General features: G+C 39.3%; 22 non-coding genes across 22 annotated transcripts; all 22 read right to left on the bottom strand.

Moving 5' to 3' along the window:
* LOC140030903 (5S ribosomal RNA) lies at positions 1-119 on the bottom strand. The gene has a single exon (XR_011834822.1). It is a non-coding gene; the product is annotated as a 5S ribosomal RNA (ribosomal RNA).
* Positions 120-1244: 1125 nt separating this feature from the next.
* On the bottom strand, positions 1245-1363 carry LOC140028849 (5S ribosomal RNA). The gene has a single exon (XR_011832754.1). It is a non-coding gene; the product is annotated as a 5S ribosomal RNA (ribosomal RNA).
* A 1125-nt stretch (positions 1364-2488) lies between these two features.
* Positions 2489-2607, bottom strand: LOC140029842 (5S ribosomal RNA). Its single transcript, XR_011833757.1, has one exon. It is a non-coding gene; the product is annotated as a 5S ribosomal RNA (ribosomal RNA).
* A 1125-nt stretch (positions 2608-3732) lies between these two features.
* On the bottom strand, positions 3733-3851 carry LOC140028848 (5S ribosomal RNA). The gene has a single exon (XR_011832753.1). It is a non-coding gene; the product is annotated as a 5S ribosomal RNA (ribosomal RNA).
* A 1123-nt stretch (positions 3852-4974) lies between these two features.
* On the bottom strand, positions 4975-5093 carry LOC140030902 (5S ribosomal RNA). Its single transcript, XR_011834821.1, has one exon. It is a non-coding gene; the product is annotated as a 5S ribosomal RNA (ribosomal RNA).
* A 1125-nt stretch (positions 5094-6218) lies between these two features.
* LOC140030702 (5S ribosomal RNA) lies at positions 6219-6337 on the bottom strand. The gene has a single exon (XR_011834621.1). It is a non-coding gene; the product is annotated as a 5S ribosomal RNA (ribosomal RNA).
* A 1125-nt stretch (positions 6338-7462) lies between these two features.
* Positions 7463-7581, bottom strand: LOC140028847 (5S ribosomal RNA). Its single transcript, XR_011832752.1, has one exon. It is a non-coding gene; the product is annotated as a 5S ribosomal RNA (ribosomal RNA).
* A 1125-nt stretch (positions 7582-8706) lies between these two features.
* LOC140029841 (5S ribosomal RNA) lies at positions 8707-8825 on the bottom strand. The gene has a single exon (XR_011833756.1). It is a non-coding gene; the product is annotated as a 5S ribosomal RNA (ribosomal RNA).
* Positions 8826-9950: 1125 nt separating this feature from the next.
* LOC140030701 (5S ribosomal RNA) lies at positions 9951-10069 on the bottom strand. The gene has a single exon (XR_011834620.1). It is a non-coding gene; the product is annotated as a 5S ribosomal RNA (ribosomal RNA).
* A 1125-nt stretch (positions 10070-11194) lies between these two features.
* Positions 11195-11313, bottom strand: LOC140030700 (5S ribosomal RNA). The gene has a single exon (XR_011834619.1). It is a non-coding gene; the product is annotated as a 5S ribosomal RNA (ribosomal RNA).
* Positions 11314-12438: 1125 nt separating this feature from the next.
* On the bottom strand, positions 12439-12557 carry LOC140028846 (5S ribosomal RNA). Its single transcript, XR_011832751.1, has one exon. It is a non-coding gene; the product is annotated as a 5S ribosomal RNA (ribosomal RNA).
* A 1125-nt stretch (positions 12558-13682) lies between these two features.
* On the bottom strand, positions 13683-13801 carry LOC140029840 (5S ribosomal RNA). Its single transcript, XR_011833755.1, has one exon. It is a non-coding gene; the product is annotated as a 5S ribosomal RNA (ribosomal RNA).
* A 1125-nt stretch (positions 13802-14926) lies between these two features.
* Positions 14927-15045, bottom strand: LOC140030699 (5S ribosomal RNA). Its single transcript, XR_011834618.1, has one exon. It is a non-coding gene; the product is annotated as a 5S ribosomal RNA (ribosomal RNA).
* Positions 15046-16170: 1125 nt separating this feature from the next.
* LOC140029839 (5S ribosomal RNA) lies at positions 16171-16289 on the bottom strand. The gene has a single exon (XR_011833754.1). It is a non-coding gene; the product is annotated as a 5S ribosomal RNA (ribosomal RNA).
* Positions 16290-17414: 1125 nt separating this feature from the next.
* LOC140028844 (5S ribosomal RNA) lies at positions 17415-17533 on the bottom strand. Its single transcript, XR_011832749.1, has one exon. It is a non-coding gene; the product is annotated as a 5S ribosomal RNA (ribosomal RNA).
* Positions 17534-18656: 1123 nt separating this feature from the next.
* Positions 18657-18775, bottom strand: LOC140030901 (5S ribosomal RNA). Its single transcript, XR_011834820.1, has one exon. It is a non-coding gene; the product is annotated as a 5S ribosomal RNA (ribosomal RNA).
* A 1125-nt stretch (positions 18776-19900) lies between these two features.
* LOC140030698 (5S ribosomal RNA) lies at positions 19901-20019 on the bottom strand. The gene has a single exon (XR_011834617.1). It is a non-coding gene; the product is annotated as a 5S ribosomal RNA (ribosomal RNA).
* Positions 20020-21144: 1125 nt separating this feature from the next.
* Positions 21145-21263, bottom strand: LOC140022083 (5S ribosomal RNA). Its single transcript, XR_011826064.1, has one exon. It is a non-coding gene; the product is annotated as a 5S ribosomal RNA (ribosomal RNA).
* A 914-nt stretch (positions 21264-22177) lies between these two features.
* On the bottom strand, positions 22178-22296 carry LOC140028843 (5S ribosomal RNA). The gene has a single exon (XR_011832748.1). It is a non-coding gene; the product is annotated as a 5S ribosomal RNA (ribosomal RNA).
* A 1123-nt stretch (positions 22297-23419) lies between these two features.
* LOC140030900 (5S ribosomal RNA) lies at positions 23420-23538 on the bottom strand. The gene has a single exon (XR_011834819.1). It is a non-coding gene; the product is annotated as a 5S ribosomal RNA (ribosomal RNA).
* A 1125-nt stretch (positions 23539-24663) lies between these two features.
* LOC140030697 (5S ribosomal RNA) lies at positions 24664-24782 on the bottom strand. Its single transcript, XR_011834616.1, has one exon. It is a non-coding gene; the product is annotated as a 5S ribosomal RNA (ribosomal RNA).
* A 1125-nt stretch (positions 24783-25907) lies between these two features.
* Positions 25908-26026, bottom strand: LOC140030696 (5S ribosomal RNA). The gene has a single exon (XR_011834615.1). It is a non-coding gene; the product is annotated as a 5S ribosomal RNA (ribosomal RNA).
* Between the last annotated feature and the right edge of the window lie 253 nt (positions 26027-26279).

Genomic DNA, 26279 nt, shown 5'->3' with positions numbered 1-26279 from the left:
GGGGTGCAACACGAGGACTTCCCAGGGGGTCACCCATCCTAGTACTACTCTCGCCCAAGCACGCTTAACTTCGGAGTTCTGATGGGATCCAGTGCATTAATGCTGGTATGATCGCACCCGCCATGTTCCTTTCGCTTTATTCTTTTAAACTACCCCGTCCTGCGAAGCAGTGTGGCTTTTCTAGACCGAAATTCATTTTAAGCGTCAATTCAAGCATTTTCCTCTTATCCTTTTATTTATTTACTTTATATTTTTTTTTGTTATTGATTTGCACCCTGTTTTTTTCCCTCATCCCGCAACTCTAAATTATCATGAAATCAATCCTTCACGCTTGCAGTTAGGGGTGGCAATTCGGGTCCAAATCAGGTTGGCGGGTCGGGTTCGGGTCAACAGACCCGCCAGAAAATCTGTTGACCCGAACCCCGACCCGCCAACCCGTGACGGGTCAGGTATGCTGACCCGAACCCGAAAATTTCAGGTTTACGGGGCGGCGGGTCGACCCGAAATGACCCGAAACTTAATTTTAATTTATTAATTTATCACTGTAATTTCTAATAAAATCAATTTCTCACAAAACTAATTACATAATCAAGTAATAAAAATTTAAATAAATGATTCCAAATCAAATCTAAAATAAATTAAACACCGTAAAAGTGTTTTATCCCAAGCAAAATATAAAATAAATTAAAACAATACAAAAGTGAAAAATAATATAATATATTATTTGTCCAAGTATAATAATTTCAACTTCACACAAATTAAATAAATTCGTTTAGGATTAAGTAATTAATGCCTTTGAAAAAAAGAATAACTTAGTTTAGTTAGATAAAATTATTTTTATGTTTATTAAATTATTTTTAATTCGTAAACGGGTCATATCAGGTCACCACGGGTTGACCCGAAATCGACCGGTTTTCTTTTCGGGTTCATCGGGTCCAACCCGATTCTGACCCGAATTCCCGAAACCTCAACCCAAACCCATTAATTTCGTGTTAGGTTCGTGTCGTGTTTTCAGGTCGTGTCGAAAATTGCCACCCCTAGTTGCGGTGATACATTTGCGCCGACAAATTTGAGCGACGATCCGGGCTTTGATCGAGCCGTACCGTTCCTGATTTGTCTCGCGCCTTCAGATCCTCCTTCACGCTTCGACAAGAAGCAAAATATTAAGCAATCGTTCCGACGGAGCTAAATTACTACAGGATAAAGAACGAATAGGAAATTTGGATTTCGAAACAAAAAAGAGAGGGGTGCAACACGAGGACTTCCCAGGGGGTCACCCATCCTAGTACTACTCTCGCCCAAGCACGCTTAACTTCGGAGTTCTGATGGGATCCGGTGCATTAGTGCTGGTATGATCGCACCCGCCATGTTCCTTTCGCTTTATTCTTTTAAACTACCCCGTCCTGCGAAGCAGTGTGGCTTTTCTAGACCGAAATTCATTTTAAGCGTCAATTCAAGCATTTTCCTCTTATCCTTTTATTTATTTACTTTATATTTTTTTTTGTTATTGATTTGCACCCTGTTTTTTTCCCTCATCCCGCAACTCTAAATTATCATGAAATCAATCCTTCACGCTTGCAGTTAGGGGTGGCAATTCGGGTCCAAATCAGGTTGGCGGGTCGGGTTCGGGTCAACAGACCCGCCAGAAAATCTGTTGACCCGAACCCCGACCCGCCAACCCGTGACGGGTCAGGTATGCTGACCCGAACCCGAAAATTTCAGGTTTACGGGGCGGCGGGTCGACCCGAAATGACCCGAAACTTAATTTTAATTTATTAATTTATCACTGTAATTTCTAATAAAATCAATTTCTCACAAAACTAATTACATAATCAAGTAATAAAAATTTAAATAAATGATTCCAAATCAAATCTAAAATAAATTAAACACCGTAAAAGTGTTTTATCCCAAGCAAAATATAAAATAAATTAAAACAATACAAAAGTGAAAAATAATATAATATATTATTTGTCCAAGTATAATAATTTCAACTTCACACAAATTAAATAAATTCGTTTAGGATTAAGTAATTAATGCCTTTGAAAAAAAGAATAACTTAGTTTAGTTAGATAAAATTATTTTTATGTTTATTAAATTATTTTTAATTCGTAAACGGGTCATATCGGGTCATATCAGGTCACCACGGGTTGACCCGAAATCGACCGGTTTTCTTTTCGGGTTCATCGGGTCCAACCCGAATTCCCGAAACCTCAACCCAAACCTATTAATTTCGTGTTAGGTTCGTGTCGTGTTTTCAGGTCGTGTCGAAAATTGCCACCCCTAGTTGCGGTGATACATTTGCGCCGACAAATTTGAGCGACGATCCGGGCTTTTGATCGAGCCGTACCGTTCCTGATTTGTCTCGCGCCTTCAGATCCTCCTTCACGCTTCAACAAGAAGCAAAATATTAAGCAATCGTTCCGACGGAGCTAAATTACTACGGGATAAAGAACGAATAGGAAATTTGGATTTCGAAACAAAAAAGAGAGGAGTGCAACACGAGGACTTCCCAGGGGGTCACCCATCCTAGTACTACTCTCGCCCAAGCACGCTTAACTTCGGAGTTCTGATGGGATCCGGTGCATTAGTGCTGGTATGATCGCACCCGCCATGTTCCTTTCGCTTTATTCTTTTAAACTACCCCGTCCTGCGAAGCAGTGTGGCTTTTCTAGACCGAAATTCATTTTAAGCGTCAATTCAAGCATTTTCCTCTTATCCTTTTATTTATTTACTTTATATTTTTTTTTGTTATTGATTTGCACCCTGTTTTTTTCCCTCATCCCGCAACTCTAAATTATCATGAAATCAATCCTTCACGCTTGCAGTTAGGGGTGGCAATTCGGGTCCAAATCAGGTTGGCGGGTCGGGTTCGGGTCAACAGACCCGCCAGAAAATCTGTTGACCCGAACCCCGACCCGCCAACCCGTGACGGGTCAGGTATGCTGACCCGAACCCGAAAATTTCAGGTTTACGGGGCGGCGGGTCGACCCGAAATGACCCGAAACTTAATTTTAATTTATTAATTTATCACTGTAATTTCTAATAAAATCAATTTCTCACAAAAATAATTACATAATCAAGTAATAAAAATTTAAATAAATGATTTCAAATCAAATCTAAAATAAATTAAACACCGTAAAAGTGTTTTATCCCAAGCAAAATATAAAATAAATTAAAACAATACAAAAGTGAAAAATAATATAATATATTATTTGTCCAAGTATAATAATTTCAACTTCACACAAATTAAATAAATTCGTTTAGGATTAAGTAATTAATGCCTTTGAAAAAAAGAATAACTTAGTTTAGTTAGATAAAATTATTTTTATGTTTATTAAATTATTTTTAATTCGTAAACGGGTCATATCAGGTCACCACGGGTTGACCCGAAATCGACCGGTTTTCTTTTCGGGTTCATCGGGTCCAACCCGATTCTGACCCGAATTCCCGAAACCTCAACCCAAACCCATTAATTTCGTGTTAGGTTCGTGTCGTGTTTTCAGGTCGTGTCGAAAATTGCCACCCCTAGTTGCGGTGATACATTTGCGCCGACAAATTTGAGCGACGATCCGGGCTTTGATCGAGCCGTACCGTTCCTGATTTGTCTCGCGCCTTCAGATCCTCCTTCACGCTTCGACAAGAAGCAAACTATTAAGCAATCGTTCCGACGGAGCTAAATTACTACAGGATAAAGAACGAATAGGAAATTTGGATTTCGAAACAAAAAAGAGAGGGGTGCAACACGAGGACTTCCCAGGGGGTCACCCATCCTAGTACTACTCTCGCCCAAGCACGCTTAACTTCGGAGTTCTGATGGGATCCGGTGCATTAGTGCTGGTATGATCGCACCCGCCATGTTCCTTTCGCTTTATTCTTTTAAACTACCCCGTCCTGCGAAGCAGTGTGGCTTTTCTAGACCGAAATTCATTTTAAGCGTCAATTCAAGCATTTTCCTCTTATCCTTTTATTTATTTACTTTATATTTTTTTTTGTTATTGATTTGCACCCTGTTTTTTTCCCTCATCCCGCAACTCTAAATTATCATGAAATCAATCCTTCACGCTTGCAGTTAGGGGTGGCAATTCGGGTCCAAATCAGGTTGGCGGGTCGGGTTCGGGTCAACAGACCCGCCAGAAAATCTGTTGACCCGAACCCCGACCCGCCAACCCGTGACGGGTCAGGTATGCTGACCCGAACCCGAAAATTTCAGGTTTACGGGGCGGCGGGTCGACCCGAAATGACCCGAAACTTAATTTTAATTTATTAATTTATCACTGTAATTTCTGATAAAATCAATTTCTCACAAAACTAATTACATAATCAAGTAATAAAAATTTAAATAAATGATTCCAAATCAAATCTAAAATAAATTAAACACCGTAAAAGTGTTTTATCCCAAGCAAAATATAAAATAAATTAAAACAATACAAAAGTGAAAAATAATATAATATATTATTTGTCCAAGTATAATAATTTCAACTTCACACAAATTAAATAAATTCGTTTAGGATTAAGTAATTAATGCCTTTGAAAAAAAGAATAACTTAGTTTAGTTAGATAAATTATTTTTATGTTTATTAAATTATTTTTAATTCGTAAACGGGTCATATCGGGTCATATCAGGTCACCACGGGTTGACCCGAAATCGACCGGTTTTCTTTTCGGGTTCATCGGGTCCAACCCGAATTCCCGAAACCTCAACCCAAACCCATTAATTTCGTGTTAGGTTCGTGTCGTGTTTTCAGGTCGTGTCGAAAATTGCCACCCCTAGTTGCGGTGATACATTTGCGCCGACAAATTTGAGCGACGATCCGGGCTTTGATCGAGCCGTACCGTTCCTGATTTGTCTCGCGCCTTCAGATCCTCCTTCACGCTTCGACAAGAAGCAAAATATTAAGCAATCGTTCCGACGGAGCTAAATTACTACAGGATAAAGAACGAATAGGAAATTTTGATTTCGAAACAAAAAAGAAAGGGGTGCAACACGAGGACTTCCCAGGGGGTCACCCATCCTAGTACTACTCTCGCCCAAGCACGCTTAACTTCGGAGTTCTGATGGGATCCAGTGCATTAATGCTGGTATGATCGCACCCGCCATGTTCCTTTCGCTTTATTCTTTTAAACTACCCCGTCCTGCGAAGCAGTGTGGCTTTTCTAGACCGAAATTCATTTTAAGCGTCAATTCAAGCATTTTCCTCTTATCCTTTTATTTATTTACTTTATATTTTTTTTTGTTATTGATTTGCACCCTGTTTTTTTCCCTCATCCCGCAACTCTAAATTATCATGAAATCAATCCTTCACGCTTGCAGTTAGGGGTGGCAATTCGGGTCCAAATCAGGTTGGCGGGTCGGGTTCGGGTCAACAGACCCGCCAGAAAATCTGTTGACCCGAACCCCGACCCGCCAACCCGTGACGGGTCAGGTATGCTGACCCGAACCCGAAAATTTCAGGTTTACGGGGCGGCGGGTCGACCCGAAATGACCCGAAACTTAATTTTAATTTATTAATTTATCACTGTAATTTCTAATAAAATCAATTTCTCACAAAACTAATTACATAATCAAGTAATAAAAATTTAAATAAATGATTCCAAATCAAATCTAAAATAAATTAAACACCGTAAAAGTGTTTTATCCCAAGCAAAATATAAAATAAATTAAAACAATACAAAAGTGAAAAATAATATAATATATTATTTGTCCAAGTATAATAATTTCAAATTCACACAAATTAAATAAATTCGTTTAGGATTAAGTAATTAATGCCTTTGAAAAAAAGAATAACTTAGTTTAGTTAGATAAAATTATTTTTATGTTTATTAAATTATTTTTAATTCGTAAACGGGTCATATCAGGTCACCACGGGTTGACCCGAAATCGACCGGTTTTCTTTTCGGGTTCATCGGGTCCAACCCGATTCTGACCCGAATTCCCGAAACCTCAACCCAAACCCATTAATTTCGTGTTAGGTTCGTGTCGTGTTTTCAGGTCGTGTCGAAAATTGCCACCCCTAGTTGCGGTGATACATTTGCGCCGACAAATTTGAGCGACGATCCGGGCTTTGATCGAGCCGTACCGTTCCTGATTTGTCTCGCGCCTTCAGATCCTCCTTCACGCTTCGACAAGAAGCAAAATATTAAGCAATCGTTCCGACGGAGCTAAATTACTACAGGATAAAGAACGAATAGGAAATTTGGATTTCGAAACAAAAAAGAAAAGGGTGCAACACGAGGACTTCCCAGGGGGTCACCCATCCTAGTACTACTCTCGCCCAAGCACGCTTAACTTCGGAGTTCTGATGGGATCCGGTGCATTAATGCTGGTATGATCGCACCCGCCATGTTCCTTTCGCTTTATTCTTTTAAACTACCCCGTCCTGCGAAGCAGTGTGGCTTTTCTAGACCGAAATTCATTTTAAGCGTCAATTCAAGCATTTTCCTCTTATCCTTTTATTTATTTACTTTATATTTTTTTTTGTTATTGATTTGCACCCTGTTTTTTTCCCTCATCCCGCAACTCTAAATTATCATGAAATCAATCCTTCACGCTTGCAGTTAGGGGTGGCAATTCGGGTCCAAATCAGGTTGGCGGGTCGGGTTCGGGTCAACAGACCCGCCAGAAAATCTGTTGACCCGAACCCCGACCCGCCAACCCGTGACGGGTCAGGTATGCTGACCCGAACCCGAAAATTTCAGGTTTACGGGGCGGCGGGTCGACCCGAAATGACCCGAAACTTAATTTTAATTTATTAATTTATCACTGTAATTTCTAATAAAATCAATTTCTCACAAAACTAATTACATAATCAAGTAATAAAAATTTAAATAAATGATTCCAAATCAAATCTAAAATAAATTAAACACCGTAAAAGTGTTTTATCCCAAGCAAAATATAAAATAAATTAAAACAATACAAAAGTGAAAAATAATATAATATATTATTTGTCCAAGTATAATAATTTCAACTTCACACAAATTAAATAAATTCGTTTAGGATTAAGTAATTAATGCCTTTGAAAAAAAGAATAACTTAGTTTAGTTAGATAAAATTATTTTTATGTTTATTAAATTATTTTTAATTCGTAAACGGGTCATATCAGGTCACCACGGGTTGACCCGAAATCGACCGGTTTTCTTTTCGGGTTCATCGGGTCCAACCCGATTCTGACCCGAATTCCCGAAACCTCAACCCAAACCCATTAATTTCGTGTTAGGTTCGTGTCGTGTTTTCAGGTCGTGTCGAAAATTGCCACCCCTAGTTGCGGTGATACATTTGCGCCGACAAATTTGAGCGACGATCCGGGCTTTGATCGAGCCGTACCGTTCCTGATTTGTCTCGCGCCTTCAGATCCTCCTTCACGCTTCGACAAGAAGCAAACTATTAAGCAATCGTTCCGACGGAGCTAAATTACTACAGGATAAAGAACGAATAGGAAATTTGGATTTCGAAACAAAAAAGAGAGGGGTGCAACACGAGGACTTCCCAGGGGGTCACCCATCCTAGTACTACTCTCGCCCAAGCACGCTTAACTTCGGAGTTCTGATGGGATCCGGTGCATTAGTGCTGGTATGATCGCACCCGCCATGTTCCTTTCGCTTTATTCTTTTAAACTACCCCGTCCTGCGAAGCAGTGTGGCTTTTCTAGACCGAAATTCATTTTAAGCGTCAATTCAAGCATTTTCCACTTATCCTTTTATTTATTTACTTTATATTTTTTTTTGTTATTGATTTGCACCCTGTTTTTTTCCCTCATCCCGCAACTCTAAATTATCATGAAATCAATCCTTCACGCTTGCAGTTAGGGGTGGCAATTCGGGTCCAAATCAGGTTGGCGGGTCGGGTTCGGGTCAACAGACCCGCCAGAAAATCTGTTGACCCGAACCCCGACCCGCCAACCCGTGACGGGTCAGGTATGCTGACCCGAACCCGAAAATTTCAGGTTTACGGGGCGGCGGGTCGACCCGAAATGACCCGAAACTTAATTTTAATTTATTAATTTATCACTGTAATTTCTAATAAAATCAATTTCTCACAAAACTAATTACATAATCAAGTAATAAAAATTTAAATAAATGATTCCAAATCAAATCTAAAATAAATTAAACACCGTAAAAGTGTTTTATCCCAAGCAAAATATAAAATAAATTAAAACAATACAAAAGTGAAAAATAATATAATATATTATTTGTCCAAGTATAATAATTTCAACTTCACACAAATTAAATAAATTCGTTTAGGATTAAGTAATTAATGCCTTTGAAAAAAAGAATAACTTAGTTTAGTTAGATAAAATTATTTTTATGTTTATTAAATTATTTTTAATTCGTAAACGGGTCATATCGGGTCATATCAGGTCACCACGGGTTGACCCGAAATCGACCGGTTTTCTTTTCGGGTTCATCGGGTCCAACCCGAATTCCCGAAACCTCAACCCAAACCTATTAATTTCGTGTTAGGTTCGTGTCGTGTTTTCAGGTCGTGTCGAAAATTGCCACCCCTAGTTGCGGTGATACATTTGCGCCGACAAATTTGAGCGACGATCCGGGCTTTTGATCGAGCCGTACCGTTCCTGATTTGTCTCGCGCCTTCAGATCCTCCTTCACGCTTCAACAAGAAGCAAAATATTAAGCAATCGTTCCGACGGAGCTAAATTACTACGGGATAAAGAACGAATAGGAAATTTGGATTTCGAAACAAAAAAGAGAGGAGTGCAACACGAGGACTTCCCAGGGGGTCACCCATCCTAGTACTACTCTCGCCCAAGCACGCTTAACTTCGGAGTTCTGATGGGATCCGGTGCATTAGTGCTGGTATGATCGCACCCGCCATGTTCCTTTCGCTTTATTCTTTTAAACTACCCCGTCCTGCGAAGCAGTGTGGCTTTTCTAGACCGAAATTCATTTTAAGCGTCAATTCAAGCATTTTCCTCTTATCCTTTTATTTATTTACTTTATATTTTTTTTTGTTATTGATTTGCACCCTGTTTTTTTCCCTCATCCCGCAACTCTAAATTATCATGAAATCAATCCTTCACGCTTGCAGTTAGGGGTGGCAATTCGGGTCCAAATCAGGTTGGCGGGTCGGGTTCGGGTCAACAGACCCGCCAGAAAATCTGTTGACCCGAACCCCGACCCGCCAACCCGTGACGGGTCAGGTATGCTGACCCGAACCCGAAAATTTCAGGTTTACGGGGCGGCGGGTCGACCCGAAATGACCCGAAACTTAATTTTAATTTATTAATTTATCACTGTAATTTCTAATAAAATCAATTTCTCACAAAACTAATTACATAATCAAGTAATAAAAATTTAAATAAATGATTCCAAATCAAATCTAAAATAAATTAAACACCGTAAAAGTGTTTTATCCCAAGCAAAATATAAAATAAATTAAAACAATACAAAAGTGAAAAATAATATAATATATTATTTGTCCAAGTATAATAATTTCAAATTCACACAAATTAAATAAATTCGTTTAGGATTAAGTAATTAATGCCTTTGAAAAAAAGAATAACTTAGTTTAGTTAGATAAAATTATTTTTATGTTTATTAAATTATTTTTAATTCGTAAACGGGTCATATCAGGTCACCACGGGTTGACCCGAAATCGACCGGTTTTCTTTTCGGGTTCATCGGGTCCAACCCGATTCTGACCCGAATTCCCGAAACCTCAACCCAAACCCATTAATTTCGTGTTAGGTTCGTGTCGTGTTTTCAGGTCGTGTCGAAAATTGCCACCCCTAGTTGCGGTGATACATTTGCGCCGACAAATTTGAGCGACGATCCGGGCTTTGATCGAGCCGTACCGTTCCTGATTTGTCTCGCGCCTTCAGATCCTCCTTCACGCTTCGACAAGAAGCAAAATATTAAGCAATCGTTCCGACGGAGCTAAATTACTACAGGATAAAGAACGAATAGGAAATTTGGATTTCGAAACAAAAAAGAAAAGGGTGCAACACGAGGACTTCCCAGGGGGTCACCCATCCTAGTACTACTCTCGCCCAAGCACGCTTAACTTCGGAGTTCTGATGGGATCCGGTGCATTAATGCTGGTATGATCGCACCCGCCATGTTCCTTTCGCTTTATTCTTTTAAACTACCCCGTCCTGCGAAGCAGTGTGGCTTTTCTAGACCGAAATTCATTTTAAGCGTCAATTCAAGCATTTTCCTCTTATCCTTTTATTTATTTACTTTATATTTTTTTTTGTTATTGATTTGCACCCTGTTTTTTTCCCTCATCCCGCAACTCTAAATTATCATGAAATCAATCCTTCACGCTTGCAGTTAGGGGTGGCAATTCGGGTCCAAATCAGGTTGGCGGGTCGGGTTCGGGTCAACAGACCCGCCAGAAAATCTGTTGACCCGAACCCCGACCCGCCAACCCGTGACGGGTCAGGTATGCTGACCCGAACCCGAAAATTTCAGGTTTACGGGGCGGCGGGTCGACCCGAAATGACCCGAAACTTAATTTTAATTTATTAATTTATCACTGTAATTTCTAATAAAATCAATTTCTCACAAAACTAATTACATAATCAAGTAATAAAAATTTAAATAAATGATTCCAAATCAAATCTAAAATAAATTAAACACCGTAAAAGTGTTTTATCCCAAGCAAAATATAAAATAAATTAAAACAATACAAAAGTGAAAAATAATATAATATATTATTTGTCCAAGTATAATAATTTCAAATTCACACAAATTAAATAAATTCGTTTAGGATTAAGTAATTAATGCCTTTGAAAAAAAGAATAACTTAGTTTAGTTAGATAAAATTATTTTTATGTTTATTAAATTATTTTTAATTCGTAAACGGGTCATATCAGGTCACCACGGGTTGACCCGAAATCGACCGGTTTTCTTTTCGGGTTCATCGGGTCCAACCCGATTCTGACCCGAATTCCCGAAACCTCAACCCAAACCCATTAATTTCGTGTTAGGTTCGTGTCGTGTTTTCAGGTCGTGTCGAAAATTGCCACCCCTAGTTGCGGTGATACATTTGCGCCGACAAATTTGAGCGACGATCCGGGCTTTGATCGAGCCGTACCGTTCCTGATTTGTCTCGCGCCTTCAGATCCTCCTTCACGCTTCGACAAGAAGCAAAATATTAAGCAATCGTTCCGACGGAGCTAAATTACTACAGGATAAAGAACGAATAGGAAATTTGGATTTCGAAACAAAAAAGAAAAGGGTGCAACACGAGGACTTCCCAGGGGGTCACCCATCCTAGTACTACTCTCGCCCAAGCACGCTTAACTTCGGAGTTCTGATGGGATCCGGTGCATTAATGCTGGTATGATCGCACCCGCCATGTTCCTTTCGCTTTATTCTTTTAAACTACCCCGTCCTGCGAAGCAGTGTGGCTTTTCTAGACCGAAATTCATTTTAAGCGTCAATTCAAGCATTTTCCTCTTATCCTTTTATTTATTTACTTTATATTTTTTTTTGTTATTGATTTGCACCCTGTTTTTTTCCCTCATCCCGCAACTCTAAATTATCATGAAATCAATCCTTCACGCTTGCAGTTAGGGGTGGCAATTCGGGTCCAAATCAGGTTGGCGGGTCGGGTTCGGGTCAACAGACCCGCCAGAAAATCTGTTGACCCGAACCCCGACCCGCCAACCCGTGACGGGTCAGGTATGCTGACCCGAACCCGAAAATTTCAGGTTTACGGGGCGGCGGGTCGACCCGAAATGACCCGAAACTTAATTTTAATTTATTAATTTATCACTGTAATTTCTAATAAAATCAATTTCTCACAAAACTAATTACATAATCAAGTAATAAAAATTTAAATAAATGATTCCAAATCAAATCTAAAATAAATTAAACACCGTAAAAGTGTTTTATCCCAAGCAAAATATAAAATAAATTAAAACAATACAAAAGTGAAAAATAATATAATATATTATTTGTCCAAGTATAATAATTTCAACTTCACACAAATTAAATAAATTCGTTTAGGATTAAGTAATTAATGCCTTTGAAAAAAAGAATAACTTAGTTTAGTTAGATAAAATTATTTTTATGTTTATTAAATTATTTTTAATTCGTAAACGGGTCATATCAGGTCACCACGGGTTGACCCGAAATCGACCGGTTTTCTTTTCGGGTTCATCGGGTCCAACCCGATTCTGACCCGAATTCCCGAAACCTCAACCCAAACCCATTAATTTCGTGTTAGGTTCGTGTCGTGTTTTCAGGTCGTGTCGAAAATTGCCACCCCTAGTTGCGGTGATACATTTGCGCCGACAAATTTGAGCGACGATCCGGGCTTTGATCGAGCCGTACCGTTCCTGATTTGTCTCGCGCCTTCAGATCCTCCTTCACGCTTCGACAAGAAGCAAACTATTAAGCAATCGTTCCGACGGAGCTAAATTACTACAGGATAAAGAACGAATAGGAAATTTGGATTTCGAAACAAAAAAGAGAGGGGTGCAACACGAGGACTTCCCAGGGGGTCACCCATCCTAGTACTACTCTCGCCCAAGCACGCTTAACTTCGGAGTTCTGATGGGATCCGGTGCATTAGTGCTGGTATGATCGCACCCGCCATGTTCCTTTCGCTTTATTCTTTTAAACTACCCCGTCCTGCGAAGCAGTGTGGCTTTTCTAGACCGAAATTCATTTTAAGCGTCAATTCAAGCATTTTCCACTTATCCTTTTATTTATTTACTTTATATTTTTTTTTGTTATTGATTTGCACCCTGTTTTTTTCCCTCATCCCGCAACTCTAAATTATCATGAAATCAATCCTTCACGCTTGCAGTTAGGGGTGGCAATTCGGGTCCAAATCAGGTTGGCGGGTCGGGTTCGGGTCAACAGACCCGCCAGAAAATCTGTTGACCCGAACCCCGACCCGCCAACCCGTGACGGGTCAGGTATGCTGACCCGAACCCGAAAATTTCAGGTTTACGGGGCGGCGGGTCGACCCGAAATGACCCGAAACTTAATTTTAATTTATTAATTTATCACTGTAATTTCTAATAAAATCAATTTCTCACAAAACTAATTACATAATCAAGTAATAAAAATTTAAATAAATGATTCCAAATCAAATCTAAAATAAATTAAACACCGTAAAAGTGTTTTATCCCAAGCAAAATATAAAATAAATTAAAACAATACAAAAGTGAAAAATAATATAATATATTATTTGTCCAAGTATAATAATTTCAACTTCACACAAATTAAATAAATTCGTTTAGGATTAAGTAATTAATGCCTTTGAAAAAAAGAATAACTTAGTTTAGTTAGATAAAATTATTTTTATGTTTATTAAATTATTTTTAATTCGTAAACGGGTCATATCGGGTCATATCAGGTCACCACGGGTTGACCCGAAATCGACCGGTTTTCTTTTCGGGTTCATCGGGTCCAACCCGAATTCCCGAAACCTCAACCCAAACCTATTAATTTCGTGTTAGGTTCGTGTCGTGTTTTCAGGTCGTGTCGAAAATTGCCACCCCTAGTTGCGGTGATACATTTGCGCCGACAAATTTGAGCGACGATCCGGGCTTTTGATCGAGCCGTACCGTTCCTGATTTGTCTCGCGCCTTCAGATCCTCCTTCACGCTTCAACAAGAAGCAAAATATTAAGCAATCGTTCCGACGGAGCTAAATTACTACGGGATAAAGAACGAATAGGAAATTTGGATTTCGAAACAAAAAAGAGAGGAGTGCAACACGAGGACTTCCCAGGGGGTCACCCATCCTAGTACTACTCTCGCCCAAGCACGCTTAACTTCGGAGTTCTGATGGGATCCGGTGCATTAGTGCTGGTATGATCGCACCCGCCATGTTCCTTTCGCTTTATTCTTTTAAACTACCCCGTCCTGCGAAGCAGTGTGGCTTTTCTAGACCGAAATTCATTTTAAGCGTCAATTCAAGCATTTTCCTCTTATCCTTTTATTTATTTACTTTATATTTTTTTTTGTTATTGATTTGCACCCTGTTTTTTTCCCTCATCCCGCAACTCTAAATTATCATGAAATCAATCCTTCACGCTTGCAGTTAGGGGTGGCAATTCGGGTCCAAATCAGGTTGGCGGGTCGGGTTCGGGTCAACAGACCCGCCAGAAAATCTGTTGACCCGAACCCCGACCCGCCAACCCGTGACGGGTCAGGTATGCTGACCCGAACCCGAAAATTTCAGGTTTACGGGGCGGCGGGTCGACCCGAAATGACCCGAAACTTAATTTTAATTTATTAATTTATCACTGTAATTTCTAATAAAATCAATTTCTCACAAAACTAATTACATAATCAAGTAATAAAAATTTAAATAAATGATTCCAAATCAAATCTAAAATAAATTAAACACCGTAAAAGTGTTTTATCCCAAGCAAAATATAAAATAAATTAAAACAATACAAAAGTGAAAAATAATATAATATATTATTTGTCCAAGTATAATAATTTCAAATTCACACAAATTAAATAAATTCGTTTAGGATTAAGTAATTAATGCCTTTGAAAAAAAGAATAACTTAGTTTAGTTAGATAAAATTATTTTTATGTTTATTAAATTATTTTTAATTCGTAAACGGGTCATATCAGGTCACCACGGGTTGACCCGAAATCGACCGGTTTTCTTTTCGGGTTCATCGGGTCCAACCCGATTCTGACCCGAATTCCCGAAACCTCAACCCAAACCCATTAATTTCGTGTTAGGTTCGTGTCGTGTTTTCAGGTCGTGTCGAAAATTGCCACCCCTAGTTGCGGTGATACATTTGCGCCGACAAATTTGAGCGACGATCCGGGCTTTGATCGAGCCGTACCGTTCCTGATTTGTCTCGCGCCTTCAGATCCTCCTTCACGCTTCGACAAGAAGCAAAATATTAAGCAATCGTTCCGACGGAGCTAAATTACTACAGGATAAAGAACGAATAGGAAATTTGGATTTCGAAACAAAAAAGAAAAGGGTGCAACACGAGGACTTCCCAGGGGGTCACCCATCCTAGTACTACTCTCGCCCAAGCACGCTTAACTTCGGAGTTCTGATGGGATCCGGTGCATTAATGCTGGTATGATCGCACCCGCCATGTTCCTTTCGCTTTATTCTTTTAAACTACCCCGTCCTGCGAAGCAGTGTGGCTTTTCTAGACCGAAATTCATTTTAAGCGTCAATTCAAGCATTTTCCTCTTATCCTTTTATTTATTTACTTTATATTTTTTTTTGTTATTGATTTGCACCCTGTTTTTTTCCCTCATCCCGCAACTCTAAATTATCATGAAATCAATCCTTCACGCTTGCAGTTAGGGGTGGCAATTCGGGTCCAAATCAGGTTGGCGGGTCGGGTTCGGGTCAACAGACCCGCCAGAAAATCTGTTGACCCGAACCCCGACCCGCCAACCCGTGACGGGTCAGGTATGCTGACCCGAACCCGAAAATTTCAGGTTTACGGGGCGGCGGGTCGACCCGAAATGACCCGAAACTTAATTTTAATTTATTAATTTATCACTGTAATTTCTAATAAAATCAATTTCTCACAAAACTAATTACATAATCAAGTAATAAAAATTTAAATAAATGATTCCAAATCAAATCTAAAATAAATTAAACACCGTAAAAGTGTTTTATCCCAAGCAAAATATAAAATAAATTAAAACAATACAAAAGTGAAAAATAATATAATATATTATTTGTCCAAGTATAATAATTTCAACTTCACACAAATTAAATAAATTCGTTTAGGATTAAGTAATTAATGCCTTTGAAAAAAAGAATAACTTAGTTTAGTTAGATAAAATTATTTTTATGTTTATTAAATTATTTTTAATTCGTAAACGGGTCATATCGGGTCATATCAGGTCACCACGGGTTGACCCGAAATCGACCGGTTTTCTTTTCGGGTTCATCGGGTCCAACCCGAATTCCCGAAACCTCAACCCAAACCTATTAATTTCGTGTTAGGTTCGTGTCGTGTTTTCAGGTCGTGTCGAAAATTGCCACCCCTAGTTGCGGTGATACATTTGCGCCGACAAATTTGAGCGACGATCCGGGCTTTTGATCGAGCCGTACCGTTCCTGATTTGTCTCGCGCCTTCAGATCCTCCTTCACGCTTCAACAAGAAGCAAAATATTAAGCAATCGTTCCGACGGAGCTAAATTACTACGGGATAAAGAACGAATAGGAAATTTGGATTTCGAAACAAAAAAGAGAGGAGTGCAACACGAGGACTTCCCAGGGGGTCACCCATCCTAGTACTACTCTCGCCCAAGCACGCTTAACTTCGGAGTTCTGATGGGATCCGGTGCATTAGTGCTGGTATGATCGCACCCGCCATGTTCCTTTCGCTTTATTCTTTTAAACTACCCCGTCCTGCGAAGCAGTGTGGCTTTTCTAGACCGAAATTCATTTTAAGCGTCAATTCAAGCATTTTCCTCTTATCCTTTTATTTATTTACTTTATATTTTTTTTTGTTATTGATTTGCACCCTGTTTTTTTCCCTCATCCCGCAACTCTAAATTATCATGAAATCAATCCTTCACGCTTGCAGTTAGGGGTGGCAATTCGGGTCCAAATCAGGTTGGCGGGTCGGGTTCGGGTCAACAGACCCGCCAGAAAATCTGTTGACCCGAACCCCGACCCGCCAACCCGTGACGGGTCAGGTATGCTGACCCGAACCCGAAAATTTCAGGTTTACGGGGCGGCGGGTCGACCCGAAATGACCCGAAACTTAATTTTAATTTATTAATTTATCACTGTAATTTCTAATAAAATCAATTTCTCACAAAAATAATTACATAATCAAGTAATAAAAATTTAAATAAATGATTTCAAATCAAATCTAAAATAAATTAAACACCGTAAAAGTGTTTTATCCCAAGCAAAATATAAAATAAATTAAAACAATACAAAAGTGAAAAATAATATAATATATTATTTGTCCAAGTATAATAATTTCAACTTCACACAAATTAAATAAATTCGTTTAGGATTAAGTAATTAATGCCTTTGAAAAAAAGAATAACTTAGTTTAGTTAGATAAAATTATTTTTATGTTTATTAAATTATTTTTAATTCGTAAACGGGTCATATCAGGTCACCACGGGTTGACCCGAAATCGACCGGTTTTCTTTTCGGGTTCATCGGGTCCAACCCGATTCTGACCCGAATTCCCGAAACCTCAACCCAAACCCATTAATTTCGTGTTAGGTTCGTGTCGTGTTTTCAGGTCGTGTCGAAAATTGCCACCCCTAGTTGCGGTGATACATTTGCGCCGACAAATTTGAGCGACGATCCGGGCTTTGATCGAGCCGTACCGTTCCTGATTTGTCTCGCGCCTTCAGATCCTCCTTCACGCTTCGACAAGAAGCAAACTATTAAGCAATCGTTCCGACGGAGCTAAATTACTACAGGATAAAGAACGAATAGGAAATTTGGATTTCGAAACAAAAAAGAGAGGGGTGCAACACGAGGACTTCCCAGGGGGTCACCCATCCTAGTACTACTCTCGCCCAAGCACGCTTAACTTCGGAGTTCTGATGGGATCCGGTGCATTAGTGCTGGTATGATCGCACCCGCCATGTTCCTTTCGCTTTATTCTTTTAAACTACCCCGTCCTGCGAAGCAGTGTGGCTTTTCTAGACCGAAATTCATTTTAAGCGTCAATTCAAGCATTTTCCTCTTATCCTTTTATTTATTTACTTTATATTTTTTTTTGTTATTGATTTGCACCCTGTTTTTTTCCCTCATCCCGCAACTCTAAATTATCATGAAATCAATCCTTCACGCTTGCAGTTAGGGGTGGCAATTCGGGTCCAAATCAGGTTGGCGGGTCGGGTTCGGGTCAACAGACCCGCCAGAAAATCTGTTGACCCGAACCCCGACCCGCCAACCCGTGACGGGTCAGGTATGCTGACCCGAACCCGAAAATTTCAGGTTTACGGGGCGGCGGGTCGACCCGAAATGACCCGAAACTTAATTTTAATTTATTAATTTATCACTGTAATTTCTGATAAAATCAATTTCTCACAAAACTAATTACATAATCAAGTAATAAAAATTTAAATAAATGATTCCAAATCAAATCTAAAATAAATTAAACACCGTAAAAGTGTTTTATCCCAAGCAAAATATAAAATAAATTAAAACAATACAAAAGTGAAAAATAATATAATATATTATTTGTCCAAGTATAATAATTTCAACTTCACACAAATTAAATAAATTCGTTTAGGATTAAGTAATTAATGCCTTTGAAAAAAAGAATAACTTAGTTTAGTTAGATAAATTATTTTTATGTTTATTAAATTATTTTTAATTCGTAAACGGGTCATATCGGGTCATATCAGGTCACCACGGGTTGACCCGAAATCGACCGGTTTTCTTTTCGGGTTCATCGGGTCCAACCCGAATTCCCGAAACCTCAACCCAAACCCATTAATTTCGTGTTAGGTTCGTGTCGTGTTTTCAGGTCGTGTCGAAAATTGCCACCCCTAGTTGCGGTGATACATTTGCGCCGACAAATTTGAGCGACGATCCGGGCTTTGATCGAGCCGTACCGTTCCTGATTTGTCTCGCGCCTTCAGATCCTCCTTCACGCTTCGACAAGAAGCAAAATATTAAGCAATCGTTCCGACGGAGCTAAATTACTACAGGATAAAGAACGAATAGGAAATTTTGATTTCGAAACAAAAAAGAAAGGGGTGCAACACGAGGACTTCCCAGGGGGTCACCCATCCTAGTACTACTCTCGCCCAAGCACGCTTAACTTCGGAGTTCTGATGGGATCCAGTGCATTAATGCTGGTATGATCGCACCCGCCATGTTCCTTTCGCTTTATTCTTTTAAACTACCCCGTCCTGCGAAGCAGTGTGGCTTTTCTAGACCGAAATTCATTTTAAGCGTCAATTCAAGCATTTTCCTCTTATCCTTTTATTTATTTACTTTATATTTTTTTTTGTTATTGATTTGCACCCTGTTTTTTTCCCTCATCCCGCAACTCTAAATTATCATGAAATCAATCCTTCACGCTTGCAGTTAGGGGTGGCAATTCGGGTCCAAATCAGGTTGGCGGGTCGGGTTCGGGTCAACAGACCCGCCAGAAAATCTGTTGACCCGAACCCCGACCCGCCAACCCGTGACGGGTCAGGTATGCTGACCCGAACCCGAAAATTTCAGGTTTACGGGGCGGCGGGTCGACCCGAAATGACCCGAAACTTAATTTTAATTTATTAATTTATCACTGTAATTTCTAATAAAATCAATTTCTCACAAAACTAATTACATAATCAAGTAATAAAAATTTAAATAAATGATTCCAAATCAAATCTAAAATAAATTAAACACCGTAAAAGTGTTTTATCCCAAGCAAAATATAAAATAAATTAAAACAATACAAAAGTGAAAAATAATATAATATATTATTTGTCCAAGTATAATAATTTCAAATTCACACAAATTAAATAAATTCGTTTAGGATTAAGTAATTAATGCCTTTGAAAAAAAGAATAACTTAGTTTAGTTAGATAAAATTATTTTTATGTTTATTAAATTATTTTTAATTCGTAAACGGGTCATATCAGGTCACCACGGGTTGACCCGAAATCGACCGGTTTTCTTTTCGGGTTCATCGGGTCCAACCCGATTCTGACCCGAATTCCCGAAACCTCAACCCAAACCCATTAATTTCGTGTTAGGTTCGTGTCGTGTTTTCAGGTCGTGTCGAAAATTGCCACCCCTAGTTGCGGTGATACATTTGCGCCGACAAATTTGAGCGACGATCCGGGCTTTGATCGAGCCGTACCGTTCCTGATTTGTCTCGCGCCTTCAGATCCTCCTTCACGCTTCGACAAGAAGCAAAATATTAACCAATCGTTCCGACGGAGCTAAATTACTACAGGATAAAGAACGAATAGGAAATTTGGATTTCGAAACAAAAAAGAAAAGGGTGCAACACGAGGACTTCCCAGGGGGTCACCCATCCTAGTACTACTCTCGCCCAAGCACGCTTAACTTCGGAGTTCTGATGGGATCCGGTGCATTAATGCTGGTATGATCGCACCCGCCATGTTCCTTTCGCTTTATTCTTTTAAACTACCCCGTCCTGCGAAGCAGTGTGGCTTTTCTAGACCGAAATTCATTTTAAGCGTCAATTCAAGCATTTTCCTCTTATCCTTTTATTTATTTACTTTATATTTTTTTTTGTTATTGATTTGCACCCTGTTTTTTTCCCTCATCCCGCAACTCTAAATTATCATGAAATCAATCCTTCACGCTTGCAGTTAGGGGTGGCAATTCGGGTCCAAATCAGGTTGGCGGGTCGGGTTCGGGTCAACAGACCCGCCAGAAAATCTGTTGACCCGAACCCCGACCCGCCAACCCGTGACGGGTCAGGTATGCTGACCCGAACCCGAAAATTTCAGGTTTACGGGGCGGCGGGTCGACCCGAAATGACCCGAAACTTAATTTTAATTTATTAATTTATCACTGTAATTTCTAATAAAATCAATTTCTCACAAAACTAATTACATAATCAAGTAATAAAAATTTAAATAAATGATTCCAAATCAAATCTAAAATAAATTAAACACCGTAAAAGTGTTTTATCCCAAGCAAAATATAAAATAAATTAAAACAATACAAAAGTGAAAAATAATATAATATATTATTTGTCCAAGTATAATAATTTCAACTTCACACAAATTAAATAAATTCGTTTAGGATTAAGTAATTAATGCCTTTGAAAAAAAGAATAACTTAGTTTAGTTAGATAAAATTATTTTTATGTTTATTAAATTATTTTTAATTCGTAAACGGGTCATATCAGGTCACCACGGGTTGACCCGAAATCGACCGGTTTTCTTTTCGGGTTCATCGGGTCCAACCCGATTCTGACCCGAATTCCCGAAACCTCAACCCAAACCCATTAATTTCGTGTTAGGTTCGTGTCGTGTTTTCAGGTCGTGTCGAAAATTGCCACCCCTAGTTGCGGTGATACATTTGCGCCGACAAATTTGAGCGACGATCCGGGCTTTGATCGAGCCGTACCGTTCCTGATTTGTCTCGCGCCTTCAGATCCTCCTTCACGCTTCGACAAGAAGCAAACTATTAAGCAATCGTTCCGACGGAGCTAAATTACTACAGGATAAAGAACGAATAGGAAATTTGGATTTCGAAACAAAAAAGAGAGGGGTGCAACACGAGGACTTCCCAGGTGGTCACCCATCCTAGTACTACTCTCGCCCAAGCACGCTTAACTTCGGAGTTCTGATGGGATCCGGTGCATTAGTGCTGGTATGATCGCACCCGCCATGTTCCTTTCGCTTTATTCTTTTAAACTACCCCGTCCTGCGAAGCAGTGTGGCTTTTCTAGACCGAAATTCATCTGTTGACCCGAACCCCGACCCGCCAACCCGTGACGGGTCAGGTATGCTGACCCGAACCCGAAAATTTCAGGTTTACGGGGCGGCGGGTCGACCCGAAATGACCCGAAACTTAATTTTAATTTATTAATTTATCACTGTAATTTCTAATAAAATCAATTTCTCACAAAACTAATTACATAATCAAGTAATAAAAATTTAAATAAATGATTCCAAATCAAATCTAAAATAAATTAAACACCGTAAAAGTGTTTTATCCCAAGCAAAATATAAAATAAATTAAAACAATACAAAAGTGAAAAATAATATAATATATTATTTGTCCAAGTATAATAATTTCAACTTCACACAAATTAAATAAATTCGTTTAGGATTAAGTAATTAATGCCTTTGAAAAAAAGAATAACTTAGTTTAGTTAGATAAAATTATTTTTATGTTTATTAAATTATTTTTAATTCGTAAACGGGTCATATCAGGTCACCACGGGTTGACCCGAAATCGACCGGTTTTCTTTTCGGGTTCATCGGGTCCAACCCGATTCTGACCCGAATTCCCGAAACCTCAACCCAAACCCATTAATTTCGTGTTAGGTTCGTGTCGTGTTTTCAGGTCGTGTCGAAAATTGCCACCCCTAGTTGCGGTGATACATTTGCGCCGACAAATTTGAGCGACGATCCGGGCTTTGATCGAGCCGTACCGTTCCTGATTTGTCTCGCGCCTTCAGATCCTCCTTCACGCTTCGACAAGAAGCAAACTATTAAGCAATCGTTCCGACGGAGCTAAATTACTACAGGATAAAGAACGAATAGGAAATTTGGATTTCGAAACAAAAAAGAGAGGGGTGCAACACGAGGACTTCCCAGGGGGTCACCCATCCTAGTACTACTCTCGCCCAAGCACGCTTAACTTCGGAGTTCTGATGGGATCCGGTGCATTAGTGCTGGTATGATCGCACCCGCCATGTTCCTTTCGCTTTATTCTTTTAAACTACCCCGTCCTGCGAAGCAGTGTGGCTTTTCTAGACCGAAATTCATTTTAAGCGTCAATTCAAGCATTTTCCTCTTATCCTTTTATTTATTTACTTTATATTTTTTTTTGTTATTGATTTGCACCCTGTTTTTTTCCCTCATCCCGCAACTCTAAATTATCATGAAATCAATCCTTCACGCTTGCAGTTAGGGGTGGCAATTCGGGTCCAAATCAGGTTGGCGGGTCGGGTTCGGGTCAACAGACCCGCCAGAAAATCTGTTGACCCGAACCCCGACCCGCCAACCCGTGACGGGTCAGGTATGCTGACCCGAACCCGAAAATTTCAGGTTTACGGGGCGGCGGGTCGACCCGAAATGACCCGAAACTTAATTTTAATTTATTAATTTATCACTGTAATTTCTGATAAAATCAATTTCTCACAAAACTAATTACATAATCAAGTAATAAAAATTTAAATAAATGATTCCAAATCAAATCTAAAATAAATTAAACACCGTAAAAGTGTTTTATCCCAAGCAAAATATAAAATAAATTAAAACAATACAAAAGTGAAAAATAATATAATATATTATTTGTCCAAGTATAATAATTTCAACTTCACACAAATTAAATAAATTCGTTTAGGATTAAGTAATTAATGCCTTTGAAAAAAAGAATAACTTAGTTTAGTTAGATAAATTATTTTTATGTTTATTAAATTATTTTTAATTCGTAAACGGGTCATATCGGGTCATATCAGGTCACCACGGGTTGACCCGAAATCGACCGGTTTTCTTTTCGGGTTCATCGGGTCCAACCCGAATTCCCGAAACCTCAACCCAAACCCATTAATTTCGTGTTAGGTTCGTGTCGTGTTTTCAGGTCGTGTCGAAAATTGCCACCCCTAGTTGCGGTGATACATTTGCGCCGACAAATTTGAGCGACGATCCGGGCTTTGATCGAGCCGTACCGTTCCTGATTTGTCTCGCGCCTTCAGATCCTCCTTCACGCTTCGACAAGAAGCAAAATATTAAGCAATCGTTCCGACGGAGCTAAATTACTACAGGATAAAGAACGAATAGGAAATTTTGATTTCGAAACAAAAAAGAAAGGGGTGCAACACGAGGACTTCCCAGGGGGTCACCCATCCTAGTACTACTCTCGCCCAAGCACGCTTAACTTCGGAGTTCTGATGGGATCCAGTGCATTAATGCTGGTATGATCGCACCCGCCATGTTCCTTTCGCTTTATTCTTTTAAACTACCCCGTCCTGCGAAGCAGTGTGGCTTTTCTAGACCGAAATTCATTTTAAGCGTCAATTCAAGCATTTTCCTCTTATCCTTTTATTTATTTACTTTATATTTTTTTTTGTTATTGATTTGCACCCTGTTTTTTTCCCTCATCCCGCAACTCTAAATTATCATGAAATCAATCCTTCACGCTTGCAGTTAGGGGTGGCAATTCGGGTCCAAATCAGGTTGGCGGGTCGGGTTCGGGTCAACAGACCCGCCAGAAAATCTGTTGACCCGAACCCCGACCCGCCAACCCGTGACGGGTCAGGTATGCTGACCCGAACCCGAAAATTTCAGGTTTACGGGGCGGCGGGTCGACCCGAAATGACCCGAAACTTAATTTTAATTTATTAATTTATCACTGTAATTTCTAATAAAATCAATTTCTCACAAAACTAATTACATAATCAAGTAATAAAAATTTAAATAAATGATTCCAAATCAAATCTAAAATAAATTAAACACCGTAAAAGTGTTTTATCCCAAGCAAAATATAAAATAAATTAAAACAATACAAAAGTGAAAAATAATATAATATATTATTTGTCCAAGTATAATAATTTCAAATTCACACAAATTAAATAAATTCGTTTAGGATTAAGTAATTAATGCCTTTGAAAAAAAGAATAACTTAGTTTAGTTAGATAAAATTATTTTTATGTTTATTAAATTATTTTTAATTCGTAAACGGGTCATATCAGGTCACCACGGGTTGACCCGAAATCGACCGGTTTTCTTTTCGGGTTCATCGGGTCCAACCCGATTCTGACCCGAATTCCCGAAACCTCAACCCAAACCCATTAATTTCGTGTTAGGTTCGTGTCGTGTTTTCAGGTCGTGTCGAAAATTGCCACCCCTAGTTGCGGTGATACATTTGCGCCGACAAATTTGAGCGACGATCCGGGCTTTGATCGAGCCGTACCGTTCCTGATTTGTCTCGCGCCTTCAGATCCTCCTTCACGCTTCGACAAGAAGCAAAATATTAAGCAATCGTTCCGACGGAGCTAAATTACTACAGGATAAAGAACGAATAGGAAATTTGGATTTCGAAACAAAAAAGAAAAGGGTGCAACACGAGGACTTCCCAGGGGGTCACCCATCCTAGTACTACTCTCGCCCAAGCACGCTTAACTTCGGAGTTCTGATGGGATCCGGTGCATTAATGCTGGTATGATCGCACCCGCCATGTTCCTTTCGCTTTATTCTTTTAAACTACCCCGTCCTGCGAAGCAGTGTGGCTTTTCTAGACCGAAATTCATTTTAAGCGTCAATTCAAGCATTTTCCTCTTATCCTTTTATTTATTTACTTTATATTTTTTTTTGTTATTGATTTGCACCCTGTTTTTTTCCCTCATCCCGCAACTCTAAATTATCATGAAATCAATCCTTCACGCTTGCAGTTAGGGGTGGCAATTCGGGTCCAAATCAGGTTGGCGGGTCGGGTTCGGGTCAACAGACCCGCCAGAAAATCTGTTGACCCGAACCCCGACCCGCCAACCCGTGACGGGTCAGGTATGCTGACCCGAACCCGAAAATTTCAGGTTTACGGGGCGGCGGGTCGACCCGAAATGACCCGAAACTTAATTTTAATTTATTAATTTATCACTGTAATTTCTAATAAAATCAATTTCTCACAAAACTAATTACATAATCAAGTAATAAAAATTTAAATAAATGATTCCAAATCAAATCTAAAATAAATTAAACACCGTAAAAGTGTTTTATCCCAAGCAAAATATAAAATAAATTAAAACAATACAAAAGTGAAAAATAATATAATATATTATTTGTCCAAGTATAATAATTTCAACTTCACACAAATTAAATAAATTCGTTTAGGATTAAGTAATTAATGCCTTTGAAAAAAAGAATAACTTAGTTTAGTTAGATAAAATTATTTTTATGTTTATTAAATTATTTTTAATTCGTAAACGGGTCATATCAGGTCACCACGGGTTGACCCGAAATCGACCGGTTTTCTTTTCGGGTTCATCGGGTCCAACCCGATTCTGACCCGAATTCCCGAAACCTCAACCCAAACCCATTAATTTCGTGTTAGGTTCGTGTCGTGTTTTCAGGTCGTGTCGAAAATTGCCACCCCTAGTTGCGGTGATACATTTGCGCCGACAAATTTGAGCGACGATCCGGGCTTTGATCGAGCCGTACCGTTCCTGATTTGTCTCGCGCCTTCAGATCCTCCTTCACGCTTCGACAAGAAGCAAAATATTAAGCAATCGTTCCGACGGAGCTAAATTACTACAGGATAAAGAACGAATAGGAAATTTGGATTTCGAAACAAAAAAGAAAAGGGTGCAACACGAGGACTTCCCAGGGGGTCACCCATCCTAGTACTACTCTCGCCCAAGCACGCTTAACTTCGGAGTTCTGATGGGATCCGGTGCATTAATGCTGGTATGATCGCACCCGCCATGTTCCTTTCGCTTTATTCTTTTAAACTACCCCGTCCTGCGAAGCAGTGTGGCTTTTCTAGACCGAAATTCATTTTAAGCGTCAATTCAAGCATTTTCCTCTTATCCTTTTATTTATTTACTTTATATTTTTTTTTGTTATTGATTTGCCCCCTGTTTTTTTCCCTCATCCCGCAACTCTAAATTATCATGAAATCAATCCTTCACGCTTGCAGTTAGGGGTGGCAATTCGGGTCCAAATCAGGTTGGC

Source organism: Coffea arabica, chromosome 11e (genome assembly GCF_036785885.1).
Source record: "Coffea arabica cultivar ET-39 chromosome 11e, Coffea Arabica ET-39 HiFi, whole genome shotgun sequence".
NCBI classification, from domain to species: domain Eukaryota; kingdom Viridiplantae; phylum Streptophyta; class Magnoliopsida; order Gentianales; family Rubiaceae; genus Coffea; species Coffea arabica.
The sequence above is the reverse complement of the archived record's forward strand: the minus strand, read 5'-3'. Positions and strand labels throughout refer to the sequence as shown.